General features: G+C 56.8%; 1 long non-coding RNA gene across 1 annotated transcript in view; it reads left to right on the forward strand.

The window, feature by feature from the left end:
- LOC106146614 overlaps positions 1–2,711 on the forward strand; it is a 3,923-nt gene extending 1,212 nt beyond the window's left edge. The window contains exons 2-3 of the long non-coding RNA XR_001231138.1: positions 156–213; positions 803–2,711. This is a non-coding gene — a long non-coding RNA (uncharacterized LOC106146614). The remainder of the gene's footprint in view (positions 1–155; positions 214–802) is intronic.
- Positions 2,712–11,397: the final 8,686 nt, after the last annotated feature.

Genomic DNA, 11,397 nt, shown 5'->3' on the forward strand with positions numbered 1-11,397 from the left:
CGCAATAGCAGCAGCGGCTCCAATGCCTGGGGCCACCCCTCACCTAGGACAGCATGCTGTGCGCAGCCTCAGCCGTCCCCCCGCCCTGTGTTCTTCCCTCCCGGTCCTGGGACCTGCGAGTCTATGACCCAGTTTAATACCCTCATTTGATTTAGGAGCTGGACCTCAGCCACTTGCCACTGGAAATACCCACCGGAAGCATCCCTTGGGGAGGTAATTAAAGCCTGAAGCTGAGGGCTGATTTTTCCTGGACAGAAACAGCTGGTGTAAGAGACCCACACCCCAGGCTGGAGCGGGGCAGGGATCTTGGGGTGAGGTGGGATTTCCTAGACAAACGGCAGATACACATGCCAGGGTCCCATCCTCCCTCCCTCTCTGCATTATGAACGCAAGGGGTTCGCCCAGGAGTGGCAGGGGGCAAAGGGAGCTCATCAGGGAGCCTCAGAACAGTTTCCAGGCCTGCCCGCTCCTTGCGTATTTCGAGTGGGTGGAAGGATTCTGTGGGACATAGCCAGGTCCACTCACAGCCCAGCAGACGCCAGAAATGTCCAGCAGGCTTCTGGGACATTTTCCAATTGCCTGGGTCACTCCTGAGAAGCACAGGGTCAGGATCTCCACTTGCTCACCACTCCAATGACACCCCTTAGGTCCATCCAGCCATCACCAAGCACCTGCTACGGGCCGTCTCCTGAGACACTGCGGTGGGCTGGTGGGACACGGGACACACTGTGTCCTGCCTAATCTCTTGTATGCCCCTGGGCAAGTCATATGACTTTGTTTTAATTTTCGCTTTGTATTCTAGGCTGGCCTTGGACTTGCAGTGATCCTCCTGCCTCGGCCTCTCAAGTGCTGGGATTACAGATGTGCGCTACCACACCCACGGCCTGTATTTTAAAGACTTCAGTTTCCCATCTGTACAATGGGCCCAGTAGCTGCCTGGGACAGGGTTGTGGGCAGCAGTGCACACTGGAGCCTGGAAAAGTCAAGGGCTCCGTAAACATCGGGCAGCTCACCACCCACCCCTGTGACCTTGGGGCTGGCTCTGGGCCACCTTACCCCTGGTCACCTCTCTCCACCCCTCCGTGCAGCCCAAATTCCCCAGGAGCAGCTTTCTCACCCAAGTCACCGAGTCCACATGCCATCCTCCCGGCCTCCCAAGGTGGCCGTCCAGGAAACACCTTGGATGGAGACCTGCACTTCTGGCCCTTGGGAGAACTGTCCTCCACCAACCTGTCCCCACCCACAGGAGGAGAAAGGAACCCCAGCGGGCATCAGTGGCTGCCTTGATGTATGCATGGCCTGAAGACCATCAGCACGGACATTTACAGCAGGCCAGCCACGTGGTGTTTAAACTACACCGCAAAGCGGATCCAGCATTAGCCCCCGCGGTCTACACCCAGGAAGATGGCACCGCATCCAGTGAGCTCAGGCAGACCCGCTTTGTCCTATAAAAGTTCAGAGGGAAAGAGAGGGCTAGGCACAAGTTACACCAAGACAAAAGCTCTGTCCTCTGAAGGCTCCTGTATTTCAAGGCTTAGGGACCAGCTTTGGCAATATGGAAACTTAGCCCCATTTTCTACTTTGCCTAACTAAGCTCACTGAATTTATCTGGTGAGGGCTGAGGCCCGGCTCAGCACCACACAGAAAGCGCCGTTTCCCCAGGGATGTTCCAAACCATCTCTCCAGAAAGAAAAGGGAGAGCACAGCCCATGTCCCCCAGACACGGCAGGTGAGGCCACTTTTCACACCCGACACCTGGTGGCTCTCAGAAGCATCCTAGGGGTTTCCTGCTGGACCCTGGTCCTGGGGACTTTCCTCTGTTCCTCACAGTTACCGCAAGCATTTCTGGGAGTCGGCAGAGGCGGGCAGGTGGGAGAAGGCCGCTCACACTGGGCCCCAAGTTAAATCCCATATGGAACCTTGCTCCCAAGGCCCCCGAACAAAAGTAGCCCCGTGTGGTCTGTCTTCCCTTCTTCCCCTCTCTGGCGGCCCTGAGGTCCTGCAGAAACGAGAGGGGGTCCCGGGGGCAGCTCTGGGGCAGCTCAGTAGCAGCCTCCACCCCCAGCACAAGATCCACCTGACCTTTTCTAGGACTCAAATCATTTCTAAGCAGGATGGGTCTTTCCACCCACATGAAAGAAACGAGGGAATGAGCAGAGACGGCTGATGCCGCTGATTGGGGCCTGGGATTCACCCTATCAGTCTCTGCTCTTGTCTGTGTCTGAAATTTTCCATCATAAAATACACAGACTGTGAACAGGGGCCAACCTCAGCTGCGGCGAGACACATTAGGGGAAGAAAGAGACCTAGTCATGGCGCGGCCCCGGTCCAGACGAGCCTCCGGGCGGCCCTGTCTGGGTACCTCGGCGGCCCAGGCACCATGACAGCCGGGACAGAGCCGCCATTCAGCGGCTGAAAGACGAAGGAATTTTTGAAAAGAGAGAAGAAACCTTTATCCCGAGCCATCTGTCCAGACAGCCCTGCGTGTGGCCTGGTGGGAAGACAAGCACTGAGGGTCAATGGAGGGCAAGAGACGGGACGGGGAGGAGGACCCAGCCACGGAGGAGGACGCGGCCACGGAGGAGGACCCGGCCACCCAGCACGCGCTGGCTTCACAGTTCTCCAGATGAGGCGGTGTTTGGAAAGGAACCTTGACACTTAGGTATCACTCGGCGGGCGATGACAATAAAGCATTTTCACAGCTTCTCAAATACAGGCGGCTTTTCTCATTAGCGCTTTCTTAAAATCTCCAAGCTAGAAGCGCGGACGCAGGCGTGGACTCAGGTCTCATGCTCAGAGCACTCAAGGAACCAGGTTCTGACTCCCCAGTCTCCCCGACCCACCTCCGACCACTTCCTGTGGGATCGAGGTGCTAGGGAGGCCCCGGGACAGTGGGGGACCTGCTGCGGGAGGCCGGGGGCGGCCTTCCCTCCCGGTCTCAGGGGAAATGCCGGGTACGAGCTCCGCGCCTGGGCTGCTGCATCTCGGAGGCACACTCTTTGGCCAACGCCACCATCACCTCCTCGCAAGGATGGTCCCGGCCCTCATCTGTAGCCCAGGGCCAGCTGCCACCTGGACACATCCACCTGGGCCACTTTCCCTTGGGACAGGTTCAAAGCACCTCCACATGCCCAGCCCCTTTCTAGGGCCATCGGACACCATGACCTCCAAACACGCTGGACTGCTCGGTGACATCTGCAGGTCAAGTCACCAAAGCCTGCCTGTCCCACCTCAGAAAGGCTTCCAGGCCAATCACACCTAGCAGGTCAGGGCCCTCTAGGCCCAGCCTCCTCACCAGACTCTTAAGGCCTCCGTGACTATTTTCCAGAGAGCCTGAACCAGTCGGATACACCTCTGTTCTCCAAAGAGATGGAGAAGAGGGGGTTTATGAGGGGACTTGGCTCACATGACTACGGAGACCAAGGAGGCCCACAATAGGCCACCGGCAAGGTTGAGGCCCACAGAAGCCAGGAGAGGGGCTCAGCCTCAAACCCCACAGAGCCAGGAAAGCTCAGGGTGTAACTCTCAGCTCGAGGCCAAAGCCGGAGAGCCCAGGGGTAGGGAGGTGACACAAGTTCCAGGGCCCAAAGGCCAGAGAACCCGCAGTTCCCATGTCCAGGGCAGCCTGGCTCCAGGACACAGAGCCCGCAATCACCTCTGCCATGGTGCACAGATGTCCCCTAAAAGCTCCTCCCCAGTTCAAGCCGGGTCACGGGAGGTCATCAGCACCCTTGCAGTCATGAGGGTAGCACCCTGGGATGGTGTTAGGGACTAAGCCAGCAGGCTGACCGTCTGGCCAACCCACATCCTCCACTGTCTTACAGTGTATCAAGCAGACCCTCATTAGGTACCCAGCAGGTTCTGGCACCTTGTCTTGGATGTCCAAACCTCCAAAATCGTAAGCCAAATAAACTTCTCATCTTTATAAACTACCCAGCCTTGGTTATTTAGTTACAGCAACAGAAAATGGATGTAGGAGCCATTCTGTTCCATCCAGGCCCCTTGCTGATTGGACATGCCTGATCTTCCCCACCTGGTCCACTGACTCACACACCGAGCTCTGGAAACTCCCGAAAAGACACAGCTCACTCAGCCCAACTGTTCACATCACAGGCCAGACCGCTGCGTTTCCCTTTCTGCAGGATGATTTCCCAGCTGCTGGTTATCCCTTCCTCCAGCCAGCTCAGCATCCCAAGCCTTCCACTTGCCAACCTGGCCCTCGTACACATCTTCTCAAGCCATACTCAATCTCCAGATAAAGACAACACCTCGCTCACGGCTCCTTCTAGCATGGTGCTATACCCTATGCAGCACAGAACACATACCAGTCTCAGGGAGTGGTGTTCACTTCTCTCCTACTATCTATCCCATAACACAATCACCAGGACACAAAAGCAATGATGATCAAATCCTGGTACAAATGCAGCACCTCTTAGATTGTATGGTACAGAATAAGAGAGAAGAAACAACAGAGATACCTGCATACTGTGTGCGTGTATACGTACACATAGGAAGGAAGAGTATACGTACATGTACGAACACACAGGAAGGAAGCCCTTGTCGCAACCTCGGCCTTGGTTTCTATGACTGGTCATGTGGCGGTAGCTTGTACTCTCTCTGCGTATTCCTTGTTCCCTTTTCCTGCAGGGCATATCTTTCTGGATCCCAGTTCTTCCCCTGATGGGGTGACCCGAGCCTCCACCCTGAACTCCAGCCTAGAACTGGGTGGTTGTAGTTTCCCGCTGACCTTAACCACAGAGCACGGTCATAGCAAGAAAAGACCTAAGGTCTCCTGTTCGCCAAAGTACCCTTCCTTGCCTCTGGGGTGGGGCAGTGGCCCAGTTTCCCCTTGGGAGTTTCGATCAATCCCCAGCCGCCACCCTCACTCTGCTCTTAACACGCTGACTCAAGAGACCCGAGGAGCCCAAGGTGACCGAGTGGCCGTCTTAACTTCCGGTTCGGTGGGACCGCTGTTCTGTCTCCTGCTGGAAGCCCCTCCCTCTGGGCAGCAGAGCATCAGCAGGTCATGGGAATGGGAAGCACAAGTATGACCAGGAGGTCACCAGGGGAAGGGATGCTGGACGCTGGACGCTGAGTCAGAGCACACATAACCTCCTGGAGAACTCTGTCCCCGTGTGGGACATACGGCCACCTTGCTGGAGCTGCAACTGGGCCTTTACAAGGTCATTCCGCACAATGACCGAGCCAGGTGCCCAGGTCGATGGAAAACCCGGGAAGACTGGTGAGGCGCAGAGCGGTTCCCGCGAGAAGTGTGACAGCAGGCTGTGATCGTGGTTCTGGCAGAAGCACGGTGTGCGGGGAAGGCAAATCCGTACCCAGGACGGGGATCTATTCCCGTGAGGACAACGTGTTGTTCCCTCCATGACAGAAACGGTACGAGGAAATCAACCTGCCGCCAGCTGGCTGTCGGCCACCCTGGGCGATGGTGCCATGTTGGGCGCGCGGTGTTGGTCTCCTCCGCTGGCAGCTGGGGACCTCAGCAGTGGGTGTCACTGTGAAGGCCTGGGTGCGCGGAAGTCCAGGCACAAATTCCCTCCCTGCCACCAAGGCCACTTTGCTCACGAGCGGTGACAGTGGTGGCTGCAGAAGGTGACTGGCGTGCACGGGATGCGTCCCCCTAGCCACTTGATCTTTATTTTGTTGTTGTTGTTTTTACCGGTACCAGGAACCGAACTCATGACCTTGCGCTTGCCAGGCAGGCGCTGTGCCGCTAAGTCCCCAGCCCACCACTTGATCTTTAAAGTCTTCTACTTCAGTCACCTCCTGACGAGCACTTACAAATACCTTCATGTCCTTTGTCCACTCAGAGAGGTCTGGCCCAAGTGCCTCTTCCCCTAATTTCTCTGCAGCCAATTTTGCAATCGTGTTCTGTCCAGCTCAGACCTCTGGCTGGGACCTGTGAATCAGTGTACCCTGACAGCTGCCAGCTCTCCTGGAGGCAAAGTGCACAGGGTGAGAAGATGGTCCGTCACCACTGTCCTTCAAGGACCTCCCAGGGAGGGGCTGTCTGCCGCAGCTGTCCCCTGGATGCCGACGCAGAGCCATCTTCCTCCACCAGCTGATGCTAGGGTGTACCCACGGCCCCCAGAGGTGCACACTGGGGACAGAGGGTGGGGTGGCAGGAGTAGGACCCGTGGGCATCTGGACACTTCTGCACCTATTCATGCCTTCAGGACCTGCTCAACCCAATCATGAAACTACCACTCCCACCTGACAAGAGTCTTGCCACACACCTGGCGTTAAGGCTCCCTGGGTCAGATAACACCCAGTTTATTACCAGCGGCTCGGCTCAGATAGTAACCAAGTGAGCCCCAGTCAAAGGTTTAGTTTCCACTCAGCAGCATGCAGAGAGCTGTCTCCAAGGGAGGGGAGCTGTTTGCAGACCATGGCTGGACCTTGCTCCAACACCGCAAAGCTCTGGGCTGTAATTCACCTGCCAAAGGCACCAATGAGCATCTCTGTGTGCCACTGCCATCTCAGGTGCCACCAGAGCTGCTGGACCATGTGGCCTGAGTGGCACAGCAGCTTGCATGGCAGCCCCGACCAGTGGCAGAGCCTGCGCCTCTTCTGGACCCCACTGGAAACCAGCCACTTTGGGGGTCACCTAGGAGACAGACCACAGCAATACACCCAAAGGAGGAGGTGTGTCACTGTCAAAATGCAAACGGATCCACTGGCCTTGTGCCTCTTTCTTGGTTAGGGCGGGCTCAGTGACCCTTCGCCTGAGGTTTCCTGACACCCTACACCGCTAGACCTCTTCGGGGAGGTAGAGGCCCCTGAATTTCCATATGGTTTATTGCCTACAAATGCTGTACCAGTAAGTCCAGAGCAGGAGCCATTTCTCCTCACCAGGTGCAATGGGCCAGTGTGATCTAATAAGGGGAGGCCCATCAGGACCCCCGTGAGCTACCCCATGGTCCTGCAGCGTCAGTGTAGCCCTGAGAGAAGGTAGGGCAGGTGGATCAACATAAGCAAACTGCTTCCGGTCAGCCTGATGGACAGCGATGTAGAAAAGGGCACTCGCCAGATCAGGAGCCGCACACTGGGTACCAGGAGACCCATTCACTTGCTCCAGCAGGGAAGCCACAGCTGGTCCAGCAGCTGCAGTCGGAGTCCCCGCTGGTCGAGCTTACAGTAACACACTGTCACTCTCTAGGGCTCATCGGTTTTTTGCTTGGGCCAATGGAAGAGCCAAACGGGGATGCGCAGGGACTCCACACGGAGCATCCGTCCAGCCCTCGATGGTGGCACTGAACTCTGTTGGCCCTCCAGGGTGCCACGTCACTTCCGATTTCCCTCTCCCTGGGCGGAAGCGGCTCTAGGGACTTCTATTTGACCTTTGCCACCACAGTAGACCTTGTCCCACAAGTCAGGGAGCCATTGTGAGCATTCTGCCAGCTCTAAGCACATCCGTCCCAATTATGCATTGTGGAGCGGGACAAACAAGCACAGACTATGCTTGGGCACCCATCGGACTCCGTGAGTTGGCCCTAAGCTAAAATTCCACCAATCACCTGACCGGCTTATCAAGCCCCTCTCTAACTGGTGGCCACGTTGAGAGTTCTGAGTCCCTAGAATCAACATCAGTTCAGAGGCAGCGCCCAGGAGTCCCAGCAGGGCTATTTCCTTTTCTCCGGGCACAGGGTGCCTGGTAAAAGGACACAGCCCCTTGGGGAAGGGCTGGGGAAGCAGCATACATTTTTGTGGGTGCACTGGGGTCCTAACTCAGGGGGATCCGGCTTCCTCTTGACCAGGAATGCAGGACGTGCAGACTGGCTCGGGCCTGGGAATCGACTGAGGGGCCGTGGTTCTGTGTTCTGTGATCTGAGTTGGACTTTCAGCCACTCGCCGCAGACTTTTTTTGCTTACACAGATCGAGTAAGAGCACGGCCGGCCTGCGTCTATCTCCCTGCTCAGAACACCATGATTAACTCGCCAGCACCGCGGATCTGCGTGAGCCAGACTCCGCTGATTGCTGCTTTGCCTCTGCTGTCCATCACAGTAATTACTAATTATGCCCACCTTGGCTTTGGCGGGTGAGGACCGCCACTTGGCCCCATCACCCCAAGATCCAACGATTCCCACTCAGTTTTCTGACTGAGTGACTGACTGTGAGGCCTGATACAGAGAAGAGCAGCAGTGGAGGATTCTGGACACAGCCCCCCCAGCCAACCTGTATGTCAGGGCACTCGAGCCCACACCGCATGGGCCCAGGCCTCCATGGCGGGCAGATTCTCCTGCCTGGGAAGCTTGGAGACCCTAAGGCCACTGATATAGTTGGCCTCCTGACTGTTGGACTCATTATTTTTAAGGTTGGGCAATAAGCAGATTTTTTCTTTTGGTTTTTTTGAAGCAGGGTCTCACTATGCAGTGCAGGCTGGCCTCGAACTCATGGCGATCCTCCTGCTTCAGCCTCCCAAGTGCTGAGATTACAGGCGTGTGCCACCATGCCTGGCAATAAGCAGAACTTTTACAATGCAAAACAAGCGAGAAGCTACACAAAGACCCAGAGAGTAGCCCACTGAGCCACTTGGGCCTCTGTCCCCTCTCTGTCCACCCCACCACCGAGGCAGAAAGGCCAACCTGACTCTGATCTTGCAACCTGATTCTCCCCTTCCTGCTGCTGAGGAAGTAACTACAGATGATCTGACACCTCATTTGTGTGTGCATGCGTGTATATGTATGTGTGTGCCTGTGTGTGCATATCTGTGCACACGTGTGACATGCATGTGATCCTGGTGAGGGAAACAGAAGACTCACTATTGTCTCCCTTCCCCTCTAGCACAGACTCGAGGCTTTGGCCAAATCACTCGCCCGTTTGCCAAGAGGAGGACAGAGGATCCACAACCCCAGGTTCTTAGGAGTATATATGAGTTCATGCCCAAGACTCGGACAGGAGCCTGGTCCTGGCACACGCCTATGACACTGTTTCCCACTGTTATGATGAAGGCTGGCATCACAGCGCTTAGCACCACAGTGCCTGGCACCTGGCTGTGGCAGACTTGAATTCCTGGGTTGGGAGGGATGTGGCAATCAGGTAACCAGGACACGAGGGAGCACTGCATTGAGAATCCCAAACAGGATCCCTGGAAGTCTCAATTCCATCCATTGGGCTTGCAGGAGAACGGAAAGGCTCCTGCACCCCAGGCAGGCTGAGGCAACCTGCATCTGCCCTTGTACCTCTCTTTAATGAAAAAAACATTTGGGGCTTTTCGGTAGTGTTTTTCATTTGTTTTGCTTTGAGACAAGGTCTTGCTATGCCGTCCAGATGAGGCTTGAACTCACTATGTAGCCCAGGGTGGCCTTGAACTCATGGTGACCCTCCTGCCTCAGCCACCCAAGTGCAGGGATTACAGGCATGCACCGCCGACACCACCACCACCACCACCACCATGCCTGGTTTCTAATAAAACTTTTCAGAACAAAAAAGATAAATCAACTCATGCACGCCAGCCAGGGCCTACGTCTTGAGAAGAACTGGTGCAAAAGTCCCAGACTCCATTCATGAACACCGTGAGCATGCAAGGCCTTGCTAAATGTGAAATCACGTCTGCAGGCAAGCATCCCTCACCCTGGAGGAGGCAGGAGGTGCAGGAAGGGGGCTGGTGCAGAGCAGGCACACAGCCTGAGTGGTCCTCAGAGAGCCACTGGCCTCCATCGACAGGGATAAGTTAAACATCCATGCTGGTTCCAAAGAGGCAGGTTTCGCATAGCATCCGCGAGGCACCCACGGAAGGGTGGGCCTGCCTGGCTGGAGCAGCCCAAGAAACACATCTCCCTCACTCCAAGGTGACATCACCCAAAGCCCCAGGCACGCCCACACCTTCCTAAGTCCTTGAGACCCATCCACTCTTCACAGGGCGGACCCCGTTAAAGGCTGCACTTGACTCGTCCCTGCTTGGCCGGTGGCTACTGCTCTGGGTGTCTCTGCTTCCAGGGCAGCAGCCAGGCTAGGCACAAAACGGAAGAGTTGTAAAGGTAATGCAGCTGGCAACTCCACGCTTTCCTATACACACACACACACACACACACACACACACACACTCCATCTACTGGATAAAGTGCTCCTTGCTGAAAGAGGAGGAGGAGGAGGAGGAGGAGCCCTTCAAATGATCTAATCCATCACTTTGCAGCTGCCTGGCCCATGACCTCAGTGCCGGGGACCGGAACCAACAGCAACAGCGGGCACTTGGTCTTGGTGCACAGCCCTGGCTGTGCAGTTTGGGTAAGGCAGCCACCCTCACGGGGCCCCACTAGGAAAGCAAGGGTGGGCCTCGCTAGATGCCCTACAAGCACTGTAGGGCTGACTCCGCAACTCTACTCTGGCACCCACCCCTCAATGCTTAGCCTAGCGTCTTCTGTCTCCCGGAGGGGCAGAGAGGGGAGCTGCAGCCTGCACTCCCTCCCCTGCACCCAGGGATGAAATCACCCCCAGCGCTACCCACGACAGAAAATTCTTCCAAGGACACCAAACCTTAGTCACACGGGATGGTGCTTTTGCCATGAACACCTGTTAAAACTCAACTCATGACCGGGCGCTGATGCTACTGGCTGGAGTGTTTAATTAAATATTACTCACTCAGGAAGCAGCCCCTGCCAAGTCACCACCAAACCGTGCAGTGCATTTTCAGAGAAAAAGAGAGAGGAGGAGGGACCCAGCCGGCTGCTCCAATCGGGCACCAGCGGGGGCCTCCCGGACCAGGTGCCCGCTGGAATCTTCCCCGGCCCACTGTGGGGAACCCGCAAGAAGGTCCAGCTAAGCAGCGGTCCCCTGCCTGGTTACCACAGGGAGGGGGATGACAGTCCCTTGCTCAAAGACACTCCCACAGATGCACACAAAGACACACGCTCGTGCCACACAGACACACAGAAACACAGTCACACTCAGGCATGCACAGTAAGACACAGCGACACACACTCATCTGTGTCACAGAAATGCACGCGCACACACGCACCCTCTTAGACCCGCTCTCAGGAACACAGACACATTCATGAAGGTACACAGAGGCACACTCAGGCACACAACTTCCAGGGAGACCAGCAGCCCCTGTCCCCTGGGGACCACGCCCCATCACCGGGCTGAGCCTCCGCGGTGGTCCGCGGCGCGAACTCCAACGGGACACTCTCCAGGTGCCCGCACACCCACAGGTGTGCGTGACCCGTGCGCCACCCCGCCCGCGGACTCCAGGGGCTCCGGTGTTTCTGTTTTATCGACTTCCTGACAACCCTGCGCTCTCCCTGCGTGGCCCCAGGAGCCTCAGAGGCTCCGGTCGGGCGGTGGCGCCCCGAGTGTCGCCCGAAGCTCCGGGGAGGCGCCGCGGGCCGGGCCGGGACCCTAGGGGCCCAGGCGAGCCGCGCCGCGAACCCGGCCCAGAG

This window comes from Chinchilla lanigera, unplaced genomic scaffold, assembly GCF_000276665.1.
Source record: "Chinchilla lanigera isolate Chin_1 unplaced genomic scaffold, ChiLan1.0 scaffold00085, whole genome shotgun sequence".
NCBI lineage: Eukaryota > Metazoa > Chordata > Mammalia > Rodentia > Chinchillidae > Chinchilla > Chinchilla lanigera.